The sequence below is a fragment of the Rhinopithecus bieti genome, unplaced genomic scaffold (genome assembly GCF_001698545.2).
Source record: "Rhinopithecus bieti isolate Rb0 unplaced genomic scaffold, ASM169854v2 scaffold_12653, whole genome shotgun sequence".
NCBI classification, from domain to species: Eukaryota; Metazoa; Chordata; class Mammalia; order Primates; family Cercopithecidae; genus Rhinopithecus; species Rhinopithecus bieti.
Genome location: NW_016807437.1, coordinates 2210483 through 2227575, shown reverse-complemented (window position 1 = coordinate 2227575; position 17093 = coordinate 2210483).

The following is a 17093-nucleotide window of genomic DNA, read 5'->3' as shown; positions in this document are numbered from 1 at the left end:
GCTGGACTCACAGAGATGTTGGGATGACGTGCCTGCAGATAGGAGCTAACCACTGCATGTCTCTTTTCAACTGAGAGCTGGACACTAGTCAGGACAACCTGCAGAAAGGAGCTACCCACTGCATATCCTGAGAGCTGTTCTGTTACTCAATGAAGCTTCTCTTTGCCTTGCTTACCCTCCAGTTGTATGTATACCTCATTCTTCCTGGATGTGGGACAAGAACTCAGGACCTGCCAAATGGCAGGACTGAAGGAGCTGTAACACAAACAGGGCTGAAACACTCTCCCTGGCTCACCACATTGCAGGCAATGAAAAGGAAAGAAGAGCTGCAGCCCTTCGCGGAGCTCAGACCTAGGAGCTCCCTGAGCCAGGGCTATGACACCCTCTTTTGGGCTCTGCAGTCCCTGGTGTCTCCAAGCTTCCAGGCACCACTGTGTTCCCCTCATCCAGAAACGGGTGCCCACAGTAGAAGCTGCATGTGGTACATCTGGTCCAGCTGGAGCCTCACATAGGGCCAGCACCTGGGCCAGCACCTGGAGCTGCCTGCTTTGCCACAGCAGTCAAGCAGTCAGCATGCCCGGATGTGCACAGTGGCTGGACCCCACACTCACTCGCCCATGCACCCCTTGCCACTCTGCACATGGCTTGCCCTTGGCAGGTGTGGGATCAGGGCTGATAGCGTGAGCCAAGCATAGCCTGCCAGGCTGAGTGGGTGGAATGAACCCAGTGGGTGCAAGCAATACTCAGGCAGAAGGCACCACCAGCCACAGAGGTTTCCAGCTGGCAAAGCAACACCCCAAGGATCCTATGACATTACTAAATGTGTTAATATGTGTTTAATGCTAAGAATAATGCCTGGTGCATAGTAAATTGATATACGTGCTTGTTAAATATAAAAAATTATGTTGGAGTCATGTTCTGTTGGTGGAAAATATCGATCTCTTATTCAATGGACACTTATCGGGTCAGGTAGGTACTATGCTAGGTTCTATGAAGAAAAATAAGGGGAGGGTCCTGACTTCAAGATGCTCACAGTGGAATGAAGATAGAAATTTCTCAGCAAGGGAAGATCTTAAAAGGTTGTTCTAAAGAACAGAGAGAGAGTAACAATCAGAGGAGAAGTATATTGGGGAAATGGATATAGGTAAACAGAACAGACAGGTAAATAATATGGCAGATACTGTGGCCAAAGATATGGCCAGCTGGAGTCGAGTCTGATGTCTCATCAAAGCCTTTGGGCATTTGTTGGGATCATCTCCCATTCCTGGGGCAGCTAGGACAGTACCTCATTTTATATGGCAGAAAACAGAGGCCCAGAAAGGTTAAGGGATTCTCCCTGGGCCAAAAGAGATTTGGTGTTGAGGCCAGGACAGCCTCCTGACTGACAGCCAGTGCTCTTTCTCTTTCCTCATTATGGCACTGTTTCAGAATATGTGACTCCAGGCCAAGGTGAAGGAAGACACATATAGCAAGAATCTCTCCAGTAGTTTTCTTTAATCCTCCTTGGCAGTGTGAGTCTATATTGCCTTTTCTAAGACTCAGCTTTTAAAAGGATGTAGATTCTGATTACTTCCCAGCTGAGGGTCTGCAGGTATGAGAAACCCTGGCTGAGCCCCTGTCCAGGCAGGAACCCCTCCAGGACATTGATGGGCAGCATGGCTTCATTCCAGGAGGCCAGGTGTTAGAGCCATTGACCATCTGTAGCTCGCTCAAGTTTTGTAGAATATGCCCACTGTCAGAGGGCCATGGGAATCACAGGCCCAGGTCCCCTGAGGTTTCCCCACTAGTTTGCTGCTTGGAGAAATGGCCAGATCATAACTGAAGATTTATTTCCTTTGGTTGGAAGGCTCCCATCTCTCCTGGCCCACGTGACCTTCCCTGTAGTTGTCTCCATGTGCTTTTGGCTTCTTTGCATGGAAAAAAAGGCTGTGCTTAGGAAGCTGTTCTCCAAGGGAATAGATAGGACAGCTCAGAACAGCATCATGGCCCCACCTGCCAGGATAAGAGCAGCATACCCCAGAATGGCATTCGTGGAACGGTAAGCCTATTTTAAGTAGATGCCTGCCATCTCTATGAATGCATGAGACAGTCTCCTTGCATGGGACCAATGCCAAGTCCTTTCAGGTAGTGAAATGTCAAGCACAGGCTGAGCTGGAGGAAGCTCTCCTGGGAGTGCAGGTGGAGGCGACTCCAGAGTGGGTGGCTGGAAAGGAAAAGTCATCCTGTCTCTATTTAAGACATGACAGCAATATGAGACGGAGGAACATGAGAAATACCATGGGAGGTCACACACGTGACACACTTATGCCCCACACTCTGACATTTGTTGCTAGGGACATGCTGGAGATGAAGTCATTACTCAAGTCAGCCTTGTTTTCTTCCTAAGCCATTGACGAAGGAGAAGAGTAAAGGGCTGGGAGCGCACTCCTGGCTTCAAATCCCAGCCTCCCTGCTCACCAGTGGGGTGATGTAAACCTTAACCTCTCTGAGTTTCAATATCCAACCTGTAAAGTGAGGATAATGATACCTGCCCTGACAACTTCAAAGGATTTTTTTGAGGGGCAAAAGAGCTTGAACTTTTGTGAAAAGGACTTGGTTAACTATAAACCAGTGATGTAGTCTCCAGATCTGCTGCCTGTTCACAAACAATGTTTCCAACTTACAGACGGGCCTGGGCCAGAATGTAAATCAATGGTCACAAACACACTTTAGTTCAGGGAACAGTGTTTTTATAGTAAGACTTTCTCATTTAAGGATGTAATGCTCGGGCAATTTCCTCATCTAATTGTGGATCTGTGCTTTGAATAGCACTGCTGTAAACACAATATACATGGACATCTCTTGCCTTAAATTCCCTTATCCCAGGTCCCCTGCTCTACCCTAACCATATCAGTCTATCCAACTGTTGAACACTTACTTATTTTTTAAGATACAGCTCAAGCATCTCCCAGGCAAGATCCCTGTAGCAGAACCAATTCCCTCCCGCTTGGGCCTCCACTGTGTGGCAATTATGAATGCAATATCTATCTCCCAATTAGGCTGTATTCTTGAGGTCATCTATGTGTTCAGAGACTGGCATAGAGGAGCTTCTCAATGTGTACTTGTCTAGTGAATGAAAGTTAAATTATACAAAGTATTGTGTCTGCTCTGCCTATTTCTCAGGTGGGTGCCATTAAGTCTGTTGGAGCCTGAACAGCTGCCAGGTGTGGTGATTAAGATGCAATCCTGCCTGAAGGCTGAGAAAGGAGCCAATAACCCTTTGAAATTTAAAGACTTTATGGAACTTGATTCATTCACCACAAAATTATTAGTTACAACCCTGTGGCAGGCTTGCCGTAAGGCACTGGGGATACAACTATGAATTCAATACAGTATCCGCTCTTCAGAACATGCAATACCCAGCCTACTTGTGTAGGCATATGCTTACAGGAGGTGGAGTAAGGCTGTCTGTGATACCTGGAAGTCCAGCATCATGTGTCCACCCCTTGATGTTGGGTTAGGCAAGCTCTTTGTAGGCTGAGGCGTTAATAATATGGAGTGGGTCAAAGTCTTGATTTCTGAAAAATCCCTCAGAGCCTCACTTGCAGTTGAGAAAAAGGATTGCTATTTAGATGACAGGAGAGAGAGGTTAGGATCAAGGAAGGGCAATCAAAAGACAGGGGTCCAGCAAGGGAGGGTTCAGCCTAGTTCTCAGGCCACAGTACCTTTCCCCCTGATCTTCCTGGCTACCCCTTGTCCTATCTCCAGATGCAGCTCTTGCATCTGGTCCCTCCTTCCTTTGGACCACCTCCATTTAGGAAGATGTTTAGTTTACATCATTCTAGCACTTACTCAGCTCCTTTATAACTATTGGTTTGTATGCCTACTTCTCCTCTTTAGCTGTGCACTCCAGGAGGCACAGACTATATTTCCTTCCTTTTATCTTTGGCTCCAAATGTGTGTTTATTGAATGAATGAATGAATAATTATCTCCATTTATACAAATGAAGACCTAGGCTCAGAAATACTGTGCCCTCCCAACATTACAGGCTGGGTCAGGATGTGAGCTGGATCTTCCGACTCTTGTCTGGGGCTCTTTCCCTGAGGCCCAGCCACATGTGCATGATGGCCCCAGGACCATCATTAGAACACTGCTACTCTAGATCACCTTTCCTATCTTGAGAAGTAGAAACTGAGACCTAAAAGCAGCTTATGGTCTGAAAGTTTGAAAATAATGGCAAAGTGAGGGCCTGAATTAAGTTTTCTAGTCTCTTAAGTCAGCAAATCTGGAAGTCATTCTTGACATCTCCTTCACAAGTCATCTCCTATTCAAATTGTTACAGAACCCAGCTAGGGTCCACTTGCCCAGTGCAGTAAGGCTTGCTGCAGGAGAAAGGAAGGCATTTATTTTCAGGGCACCAAGCAAGGAGAAATGGGCAGCTCATGCTTAAGACTCAACCTCCCTGATGGCTTGCAAATAAGGGCTTTTAAAGGTGGGGAGGAAGAGATTACAGGCAGCCATATATCAATACACGGAGGCTATCGGTTGGTTTAACCTAAAAAGGTGGAGCATCTCAAAGGAGAGGCTCATAGGTCATAGATAGATTCAAATATTTTCTAATTTGCAATTGGCTCAGGAGACAAAGCTTTGTCTAAAAATGTGAGATCAGAAAGGAATGTTGGTTCTTGCTCATGGGCATACCCTTATCTCCAGGTCCCTCAGGAAGAAATTTAGAGCAAAGAACAGAGGTCAGAGTTCAGTTCTCAGCCCTCCCTTATCTGAGGCCTATGTGGCAGTGGGTCTATTTGATGGGGGCCTGGGGTTCTGCAAAACAGCTCGGGGACATAAGTTGAGTCATCTTTAGTTTTTAGAGGGAACATCTTGTGACTCTAACTTCCTTGACTCTTGTTTTAAGCTATTATTACCTTCTTGCTTATCAAGTTGCTCATTTACCTCTCAGGGCTACCTGGGTGCCAGGAATTTCCCCTGAATGAACCTAAGATTTTCCTTTATTTCCATGCTTAGAGCCGGGGACAGCAGGCCCTTAAGAGGAGTCCCTACTCTGTCTCAAAATCATTACTAAATCCAGTGGATTCTGCCTCTTTCATGTCTCTCATTTCTCTCTGTCTCCACTGTCACTGAATGAGGCCTTCAGCAGCGTCCTTCAGCCTTCTCCTGCCCCTGTGACCCCATCATCATCCTCCATACTGCAGCTACAGTGGTCTTTCTAAAAGGAAAACCCAGGCATGCCCTTTCTCTTTTTGTTTGACTTCTCACTTCTCCAGCCTTCTTTTCAGTATTCAACCCCTAACTTAGGGGGTTTCCCGGGACTGCCTCCCCCTTGCCAGCTCCAGCCTTTAAAACCGTCTCACTCTGCTCTGGAGTCCCCAGTGTCAGTCCCAAGGCCTTGAAACCACATTTTCCTCTGACCTGTCCCTTCGGGTTAAAAAACTGGTTGCTCATCTGCCTGGCTTTGGTTATTGCTTCAGACTCGCCCTGATGCCTCTGACAATCTCTGTGGGTTGGTCCAACAGCAGCCCCATCCCTACCAATCCTTACCTCACTCTCTGAGCTGCTGTAGCCCCTGAGTTATCAGTCTGGGTCTCATCATTTTAGCTCTCACTTGTCTGGAAGGGCTCCCAGAATGAAGGAATAAATGGCTGTCTCCACTTTCTCTCCTACTTCTTACTCAGGCCCCAGGATCCTCATCCTATGCTGTGGTTCTTAGACAGTCCTCCTGAAGCTCCCTCACTCTATACTTATCCTCTCTGAAGTGAGCCATTCTCCAAAGTAATCTCACCCTTCCTTTCTCTATCCCCAGACCAAAACTTCCCTCTCCATCAGGGTGGCTGATACAGAGAAAGAGTGCAGGCATGGGCCTCAGGAGGCATGGGGTACAGCCCCAGGTCCTGTCCCTTAGTTGCTGTATTCCTGTGTAGCTCTTGTCAGTGAAAGTTTCCTCCTCCTAGAACTGAGGTGAGGCTCAGCAAGACCATAAAGGTGACAGCTCTTTGTATAAAAGCTCATGGCTGAAAGCAAAGCTGAAACAGTGGGAGATGGATTTCCAAGCAAGGCTTTCCTCTATCGTGATGCCCTGGGCCTGCCAGTCTTCCTGAATAGAAGACCACCAGTTCACTGCTTCATTTCTGTCTTTCCAATGCCTATGTCGAAACCAGGGCTGGTGTTGCGGCTCTCCTGTTAAGAACTACCAATAGAGAAAGTCCCAGCCACAAGGCTGTCCTAGGTTTACAATAAGGCATTTAGCCTTGTTTTATCTTATGTGATCTTGGCAACATTTTTTGAGTCAGGCAGGGAAGGTATTAATATCTCCATTCTATAGCCAAGGAAACCAAACTAAAAAATGTGGAAATACTTGTTTACAATCACAGAACTAAATTCAGTGCCAGGTTTCTTGAACCAAAAGCTATATTGCTGCTCCTTGTAGACCAAAGTAATATAATTAACAAGGGGGCCTCATTCCTTCCGTTTTTCCTTTCCTTCCTGCCTTCTTTCCACTTAGTGGAATACTGGGAATACAAAGAGACAGGCTCAGGGGCATGGGACTTAATCCAAGGTAATGAAAGCTATCTTTAATAGAGACACAGATCCCACAAAGAGCTTTGGGGCCCAGGGCAGGGAGCTGGGAGATAGGAACATGCATCTTTCAAAAGGACATATAAGCTCTACACAAATAAATGTGCATAAGGACGAGAGCAATCATTACCTGGGAAGAATGTGCTTCAGTCTGCCCATTTGCATTAGGCTCTATTCTAACTCCGTGGTGGTGAAAAGCTCCTAAGGCTGAGAGAGACAGGGAGGTACCCATTTTCAGCCCCCTCCTTGGAGGCTGTATTGAAGAGTGGCCTTTCAGCATGGTACTGAAGGATGATTAACACCCCTCTTTTAGGCTAACTTGGAGGAATCTAGACCTGTCCCAACAGCATGATTTAAGATCCTTGGCCCTCTGTCATGCAGAAAAAAGATTGGGGTAGGCATGTGCAGACAGATTCAGGGAGCCCCTAGGTAGCTCTTAACATAAGCCCTAGGCACCAAAAAAAAAGGAAAAGGCTCAGAATTTCTCCCTTTCCAATGAATCCCGCATAGTCTGGGCATCTCAGCCCAGCTCCCTCCCACACACTCAGCTCCCTGCTCCTCTCTGAGAATCACCCCACCCACTGGCCCCCAGGGCCTGGAGCCCCATAGCCTGCCTGAGTCAGCATGCCCTGCCTTCATTCATACTTGGTTCTGAAGGGGTCCAGTGATAATCAGTAGTAGCCCTGAGGCAGCCACTAGCCAGCTTCACTTCACAGCTTCATCCTCAGTTTCCTCTGCCGTAAAACACGGGAAATGATTATACCTCCCCTGCTCTTCTCGCAGGTCTGTTGTGAAGATAAAATGAGATAATTCAGGTGAAAGTGCCTTTCAAATTCTGAACTATAATTATGCTCACAATTATTAACATAGTAGTATGTCCACTGCTTTATCTGGGCCTTGAGATCCAGGGAATGAATCCAGGTGGAGTCTGCAGACCATCTGCAGGAAGTAATCCACAAGGGTCACAGGGATGTGCTGATGAAAATGCACTGACTGACATTTTAGGGATAGAGAGTGAAGGGGGCTGCTTTACTCTCAGAGAAGTATGCAAGGTAGCATTTCCACGTCTTTTCTTTAGAGGAAGAAAGATGTAATGGAAGCTCCACTGTAGTTAGTTCCCTGACCACTTCTGACAATAGCCAAACAGAAAATTCAAATCAGAACTCTCCCACCCTGGTGGTGCAGTTCGCTTTCCCAGAAACACCTGAAATCCCAGAAGGCACCAATTGTTTCTTCAAAGCAAGTTTGGCTGCTCAGCAGAAGCACTAAACTGCTGGGAAGAGCCTGTGTTTCTCAGCCTCCCAGAATGGGGCCAACAAACAAGAGGAGGCTAAGAAATGGCCATGCCCCTGGAGTTTCATTCACACAGCTGGGCTGATCTTAACCACTAGAACAGATTCTGTCCATACAGAATCTAAGGCTGTCAGTGTAAACAGACCAGAAATATCCATTAGTTCCACAGCTTATGGGGCCATCTTTATGAGCCGCACGAATTGGATAGATTTAAGAACTGATTCAAAGGAGACTTAAGTTCAAATCCAAGCACTGTCTCCTAGAAAAGCCTAATAATAAGATTCCCGGGTCTAAGGTAAGATACACTGAACTCAAATTCTAACTCACCCATTTGCAAGTTATGGTATCTAGTGTCGTTTTAGATAAGAAGCCAAGTGGTAAAAAGTAATAGTATTCACTTCTTTGTGGTGTTGTAAAGAAAGAGAGAGATAATAAACACCTGACATGTAGAAAGTATTCAATAAATTCTTGCGGTTCTGAATTGCTTTACCCAAGAAGCTTACACCTTGGAAGGCAGACAGACAAGCACAAGACTATAATTATTTGTCATAAGAAAATTAGTTCAATTGCCCAAGCTAGAAGCCCAGGAGTCATACTTAACTCCTCTCTGTCTCACATTCATCAAGGCCAGTAAGACAGGTCTAACGCCCAAATATCTCTCATATTTGTCCCCTTTTCAAGTTCTCTTCACCAATCAAGCCATTATAATATGCAATATATATTGCAACACTAGCCTCTTTATTCAATGAAGACATGCATGCCTGACAATTAGAGTGCATCATGTGAGATAACCAGTTTCCAGAAGGAACCAAACAATGAGGTTCTGAGCACCATTGCCCTTGGTAAATATATCATTTCAAATAGATCATTAAAGCTACAGAGCATGGCTTGGAGATCCCTTGTCTTGTGATACAAGAAACCCTTCACGATCTGGTCCCTGTCACTCTCTGTGGTAATTTAGGCATTTATCAAACACAAGTATTTGTTGTTTCTTAGACAATCCATGCTCTCTTTCTCTCTTTGCTATTTCCTCTGCCTGATACCTTTTACCTTTTCATCTGGGAAAATACTAAAAGCCCTTTGGGCTCAGCTGAGGTGTCCCTTCCTCTGGGAAGCCCACTTTGGTTTCACCTACCCCCACATCAAGGATAGATGAGGTGCACCTCTACTAAGCTCCTGGGACATTCTTTTAATTCTTTCATAGCACTTGTCACACTCAGTTGCCATCAGCTCTCTACTTGTCAGTCTCTCCCACTGTAGATGATGAGTGTTTTGAGGACAAAGACATCTTAACAACCCTTTGTGTACCTGCACTCAAGAGCCATGCCAAACACATGGCTCATGTTAACATGTCTCATTAAATGACTGAACTTTGGGGAGAGCATATCAGGCCTGCTAGAGTTCCTGGAAAGGGCTGTCTTTGTGAACTGTGTTAGCGTCTCTGCCGTTTGTTGTTGTTTGTTTGTTTGTTTGTTTTGAGATGGAGTCTCGCCCTGTCACCCAGGATGGAGTGCAGTGGTGCGATCTTGGCTCACTGCAACTTCCGCCTCCGGGGTTCAAGCGATTCTCCTGCCTCAGCATCCGGAGTTGCTGGGATTACAGGTGCACGCTGCCATGCCTGGTTAATTTTTTGTATCTTTAGTAGAGACGGGGTTTCACCATGTTGGCCAGGCTGGTCTCAAACTCCCGACCTCATGATCCGCCCACCTCGGCCTCCCAAAGTGCTGAGATTATAGGCGTAAGCCACCGCACCTGGCCACCTCTGCTGATTTTTATAACCAGGGTTCAGTGGGCAACAGCAACCAAGTGTGAGTTTACAGTCAAATCAGGGATTGGACTGACTCAAGGCTGCAGTTCAGTATCTGTAAAACTAGGTCTATTTCATTTCTGATTTGTCCCTATGATTGGGAATTGCTCTTGATTTGGCAAGTGAAAGCCTAAGTGTTTTCCAGATTACCTCCGGCTCAGCATGGTGAGATTGTTGAAGCTTTGCTTAAGCCAGCTTCTTATCAAATGCTTTCTGCTTGGTTTAGCAGCATGACTATGTGCTACTTATGCATAGACAAATGCTTTGAGAAGAAAAATGTCTCCTATTATTATACTCACTTCTTTGTGCTGCCTTCTCTCTTAATCCCTCTCTCCCTTGGTAACCCTGAGCTCCAATTATGCCCAAACCTCTGCTTAGCCACTACTTTCTGCTTGGCAGCTTAATGTCTCATCCTAAACTGATTATAAGCCAGCGAATTCCTTGAGAAGGAAAAGAGCATACAATGTCAGGTTAGGCTCACCTCAATGAGTTTCCTTTTCTCTCAGATACCTTACTTGGCCCCTCAAGTCCTGGATTCCATTGGTAACACTCTAATGCCTTCAACCATTTTTAAAATCCAGCTTTTCTGTTGTGTGTTTGTTAGTGGGAGGTTTGGTCTGTTGTAAATTAGTCTGATGCAACTGATACAGCTGAAAGTAAAGTCAGTTGTTTCTCTTAAAAAAATCCACATAAAGGTTTTTACCTAAAGAGAAATTCTAGACAGGTCTTAAGATGACAAAAATGCATCTGAATCACATAGTAAAGGTTCAGTATGAAGCAAATTCAGTCATATACACTTAGGGTTAGAGAGGGAGAACAACCATTTAAATATTGTGGGAAAATCTTCTAACCACTCTATTTAATGAAGATATGCTTCTGATTGAGTATCAGATAGGAGACATAAATCTTTTGTTCCCTCAGTCAGTTTCAGCACAAACTACTTGCTATACTGAATGTGATTCTAGAATAAAAAAAGACAGAACAATGTTTACACAACATGACTCCTACAAGCCAGTTGTTTCATCTTGTGTTTTACTTCTGTACAGTTTGTAACTGTTGGCTTGGACTTAATGAAAATGGTATTTCAATTTCCAACATCATACCTTTATAAAAGAGTTTCTATGCTATTTTGAATTCTATGCAATTTTCACCTTGCATGCTGACTCTCAAGGTCTACCTATGTGTCCATGTAACTCTACCCATGGGGCACCCATTTTTCTGCTCTAATTACCTTGCAGTCCTTCTGCTGAAGCAAAGAACTTTTATGGGAGAAGGGTCATCACGCCCTTCTATTAAGAGTATGAGATGAGAGCCACCCTCAGGAATAGAAGGAGAGGACAAAAATCCAAAGGCATTTTCTGTTTCCATGTCAACATGAAGACAGAGGCTGAGGAAAACAACTGAAAGGCACCTTAATTTTTGTTAATCTCTCACATTTATCTTTTCGATGTTTTCTGCCTGCTTTCATTGGGTGATTAAAATTTTTAAAGGCCTCTCTAAAGGAAAGGAGAAACTCAAGGTTTGGGAAGTAGCAGTTCTGAAGAGCATTAGTAGCAAACTGAGTGTCTGGGCCTGTGAGGAGGAGGGAAAAGAAGGAAACCTCATTATAAGCCTGGGCTTCATCAGGTGGTACCTTGATATCTCTGCATTTATGTTATAATCCTATAAATATGTACTTAAAAATAAAATTTGATAAGCTGTTTCAGATGGGAGCAAGAACTTTATGCGTGTTACAAGAGAAATTTTGCTTTTCTCTTGAGAGGGAGGCAGGAGAAAAATGATGGAATCATGGAGGGATGGGTAGGGGAGATGGTGAGAAAGAGCCAGCAAGGTGGAGAGAGGATAGGACAACATAATTGGAAGGACCTCTGCCACTCCATGCGAAGGCTTGCTGAAGATCGTGTTTGGTAGTATTCCCTTTAAAGCTCTTGTATTAGTTTGCTAGATCTGCCATAACAAAGAGCCACAAACTGGGTGGTTTAAACAGCAGAACTTTATTTTATTGTCAGGATGGGACATCAGGAAGATGGCAAAATAGGAGTTCACCCACTCATATTCCCAAATAACAACAAGAATTCTACACCCATTCACGGACAAAAGTCTCCCTGTGGGAGCCTTGGGATTTAGTCACAGCCCACCTCAGCCACAGACTAGGGCAATAAAGTAAAGAACCACCCAGTCATCCAATGGGATCCTTCCTGGAGGTCTGCAGGAAGCTACCCCATCAGCATACCTGGTAGCACGCCCACTGGCTGTGAATCCTGAAATGGATCCTCACCTCAGCACCAGCCCCAAAGACCAAGGTCCTGGAGACAGTCCAGGCCACCCAGAGGATAGACCTACAAATTGTGATCTCCACTATAAAACTAGCATCAGTCATGTGACTCAGGCCCAACCCAACTCAACCACTATCCCAGAGGCAATCTCATCAGCCCAGAGACATAACAGAAAACAAATTTGACTTGCCAAAACTAGCCTGTAAAAACTGGAAGAAAAATTCACTTCAATTGCACAGACACCGATGCAAAGATACGTGGATATCAGAGAATCAGACATAAACAACACCACCAAAGGAACTTCACAAAGCTTCAATAACAGACTGCAAAGAAATGTAGATATACACATTGTTTGAAAAATAATTCAAAACAATCATCTTAAAGAAGCTCAGTGAGGCTGGATGCAGTGGCTAATGCCTGTAATCCCAGCATGGGAGGATAACTTGAGCTCAGGAGTTTGAAACCAGCCTGGGCAACATAGGGAGACCCCATCTCTACAAAAACTACAAAGTGGCCTGGTATAGTGGTGCCTGTAATCCTAATTACCTGGGAGGCTGAGGTGGGAGGATCATTTGAGCCTGAAAGTTCAAGGCTGCAGTGATCCTTGATTGAGCCACTGCACTCCAACCTGGGTGATGCAAGAAAATATAGACAATTAAATAAAATTAGAAAAGTAATTCATGAACAAAGTGAAAGGTCAAAAGGTTTAATAAGAAATGGAAAACATAAGAAGAACCAAATAGAAATGCTGGAGCAAAAGAATTTAATTAAGAGCTGAAAAATTAAATTGAGAGTTTCAACAACAGACTTACTCATGCAGAAGAAAGAAGTAGTGAACTCAGCAGGGCGCAATGGCTCACGCCTGTAATCCCAGCATTTTGGGAGGCCGAGGTGGGCGGATCACGAGGTCAGGAGATCGAGACCACCCTGGCTAACATGGTGAAACCCCATCTCTACTAAAAACAAAAAATTAGTTAGGTGTAGTGGCGGGCGCCTGTAGTCCCAGCTACTCGGGAGGCTGAGGTAGGAAAATGGCATGAACCTGGGAGGCAGAGCCTGCAGTAAGCCAAGATCGAGCCACTGCACTCCAGCTTGGGTGACAGAGCAAGACTCCATCTCAAGAAAAGAAAAAAAAAAAGAATTAGTGAACTCAAGTACAGAGCACGTGGAATTAACCCATTAGAGAACAAAAGAAACGAAAACATTGAAAAAGAGTGAAGAAAGCATAGGGGATGTACCCAACACCGTCAAACATATGAGTATACAAATTATGAGATTACTCAAAGAAGAAGAGTAAGGAAAAGGGACAGAAAACTTCTTTAAAGAAATACTGCCTGAGAGGCCAGGTGTGATGGCTCATGCTTATAATCCCAGGAATTTGGGATGCTCAAGTGGGAAGATTGCTTGAGGCTAGGAGTTCAAGACCAGCATAGGCAACACAGTTAAAAAAAAAAAAAAAAAACAAATAATGAAAGAATATTAAAATAATAATGATCATAAAATAAGTCCCATTGGAACAACTTTAAAATCTTGGAAGGGACATATACATCCAGATTCAGTAAGCTCAAAGGACCCCAAGCAAGATACATTAAGAAAATAACACTCTGAGACACATTATAATCAAATTGCCAAAGTCAAAGACAGATAATCTTGAAAGTAGCAAAGGAGAAAAAATTCATTACATATAAAATATCCACCATAAAGCTATCCAGATTTTTCAACAGAAAGCTTCCAAGCCAAGGGGAGTGGAATGACTATTCAAAGTGCTAAAAGAGAAACAATGCCAACCAACAATGCTATGCCCAGCAAATCTATCCTCAGAGGTGAAGAAGTGATAAAGAAATTCCAAGACAAACAAAAGTGGAAGGAGTTCATCACCATGAGTCTGCCCTTACAAGAAATGCTAAAGAAAGTTATTTGAGTTAAAGCAGAAGAATAGGTAGCAATATGAAAATATATGAAAGCATAAAATTCACTAGGAAAGGTAAATACATATAAAATTTAGAACACTCCAATACTGTGAAGGTGTAGTGTAAATCGCTCTTAACTCTAGGATAAGAGTTAAAGAGACAAATGTATAAAAAACAGCGATAAACTTCTGATTAATAGATACACAATAAAATAGAGATAAATGGCATCAATAGTATAAAATGTAAGGGAGAGAAGTGAAAATTTAGAGTCTTTGCATGTGATTGAAGCTAAGGTATTATCAGCTTAAATTGAATATTATAATTACAAGATATTTTGTAGAATCCTCATGATAACAATAAAGAAAAAAACCTCTTGACTCATGCCTGTAATCCCAGCACTTTGGAAAGCCTAGGTAGGTGGATCACTAAAGGCCAGGAATTCAAGACCAGCCTGGCTAACGTGGCGAAACCCTGTCTCCACAAAAAATACAAAAATTAGGCCAGGCACAGTGGCTCACGCCTGTAATCCCAGCACTTTGGGAGGCCAAGGTGGGTGGATAACAAGGTCAGAAGTTCAAGACTAGCCTGACCAACATGGTGAAACCCCATCTCTACTAAAAATACAAAAATTAGCCAGATATGGAGGCGGGCGCCTGTAATCCCAGTTACTTGGGAGGCTGAGGCGGGAGAATCACTTGAACCTGGGAGGCAGAGGTAGCAGTGAGCCAAGATCATGCCACTGCACTCCAGCCTGAACAACAGAGCAAGACTCGGTCTCAAAAAAAACACAAACAACAACAACAACAACAACAACAAAAACCAAAATTAGCAGGACATAGTGGTAAATGCCTATAATCCCAGCTACTCTGGTGGCTGAGGCATGAGAATCACTTGAACTTGGGAGGTGGAGGTTGCAGTGAGCCAAGGTCACACCACTGCACTCCAGCCTGGTTGATGGAGTGAGACTCTGTCTCAAAAAAAACAAAAAAGAAAGAAGAAAGAAAGAAAAAAGAAGAAAGAAACAAAAGAGAAGAATGAAAGAAAGAAAGAGAGAAAGGAAGGAAGGAAGGAAGAAAGGAGAAAAGAAAAGAAGGAAGGAAGAAAGAACAAAGCTCTGATGGACACACTAAAGATAAAGAAATCAAAGCATGCCACTACAAAAAAATACAACAAATTACAAAGAAAGACAACAAAATTGGAAGAGAAGAACAAAAGAACTACATAACAGTCAGTAAAATATTAAGAAAATGCCAGAAGTAAGTCCTTACCTATCAATAATTACTTTAAATGTAATAGATTAAATTCTCCTATAAAACGACATGGAGTGGATGAATGGATAAAATAAAAACCAAGATCCAACAGTATGATACCTAGAAAGACCCACTGTAGCCTGAAAAACATACTAAGACTGAGAGTAAGGATTGTAAACAGATATTCCAGGCAAATGGTATCTAAAATAGAGCAGGGGTGGCTATGCTTATATCAGAAAAAGTCAACTTTAAGTAAAACACTGTATAAAGAAATAAAGAAGGTCTTTATATTATGAGAGAGGTCAATACATCAAGAGGATATATCAATTTTAAATATATATGCATCCAACGTCAAAATATCTAAATATATGAAGGAAGTATTAATAGATCTGAAGGATGAGATAGACTGCAACACAATAATAGTAGCAGACTTCCATAATCCACTTTCAACAATGTACAGGTCATCAACACAGAAAATCAATAAGAAAATAGAGTACCTGAACAACACTTTAGACCAAATAGACCTAACATACATGTATATGAAAAATTCTATCCCAGAGCAACAAAATACACATTCTTCTAGGGCATAGAACATTCTGCAGAATAGATGATATGTTAGTGAGCAAAACAAGTCTTAACAAATTTAAGAATATTAAAATCATATCAAATATATTACCTAGCCATAATGGAGTGAAACTAGAAACCAGTTACAAAAGAACTTTTAGAAAACTCACAAATACACAGGAATTAAGCAATATGCTCCTGTATAACCAATGGGTTAAAGAAGAAATTCAAAGAGAAATTAAAAAGTATTTTGAGACAAATGAAAATAGAAGAACAAATGTACCAAAACTTATGGGATGCAGCAAAAGCAGTTCTAAGAAGAAAGTTTATAGCAACAAATGCCTACATTGAAAAAAAAAAGGAAGATCTCAAATAAACAACTTAGCATTACACCTGAAGGAACTAGAAAAAAAAGAACAAAGTAAACCTAAAATCAGTAGAAGGAAAGAAATAACAAAAATCAGAGCAGAAATAAATGAAATTGAGAGAAGAAAGACAATAGAAAAGATCAATGAAACTAAGAGATGATTATTTGAAAAGTTAAAACAAAATCAACAGACCTTTAACCAGACTAAGAAAAAATGAGAGAAGGCCGGGCGCGGTGGCTCAAGCCTGTAATCCCAGCACTTTGGGAGGCCGAGACGGGTGGATCACGAGGTCAGGAGATCGAGACCATCCTGGCTAACACGGTGAAACCCCGTCTCTACTAAAAAAAAAAAAAAAATAGAAAAAATCTAGCCGGGCGAGGTGGCGGGCGCCTGTAGTCCCAGCTACTCCGGAGGCTGAGGCAGGAGAATGGCATAAACCCGGGAGGCTGAGCTTGCAGTGAGCTGAGATCTGGCCACTGCACTCCAGCCCGGGCGACAGAGCGAGACTCCGTCTCAAAAAAAAAAAAAAAAAAAAAAAAAAAAAAAAAGAAAAAATGAGAGAAAACTCTGTATCAGAACTTGAAACAGGAGACATTACAACTGATATCACAAAAATACAAATGATTATAAGAAACTACCATGAACAATTAATTGTATGCCAACAAACTGGATAACCTAGAAGAAATGGATACATTCCTAAAAACATACTAAATCAATACTACCAATCTACCAATACTAAATCAAGAAGAAATAGAAAATTGAAATAGATTAATAAGTAAGATGATTGAATCAATAATGTAAAAAAAACCTCTGATCCAACAAAAGCCCAGAACCAGATGATTTCACAGCAGAATTCTACTACCAAATATTTAAAGAAATAATACCAATCCTTCCAAAAAACCGAAGAAAGAATACTTCCAAGCTAATTATCTGAGGCCAGTTTTCTCCTGATAGCAAAGACAGACAAGGACACTACAAGGAAAGAAAATTACAGGCCAATGTCTATGATGAACACAGATGCAAAACTCCTCAAACTAGCAAACCAAATTCA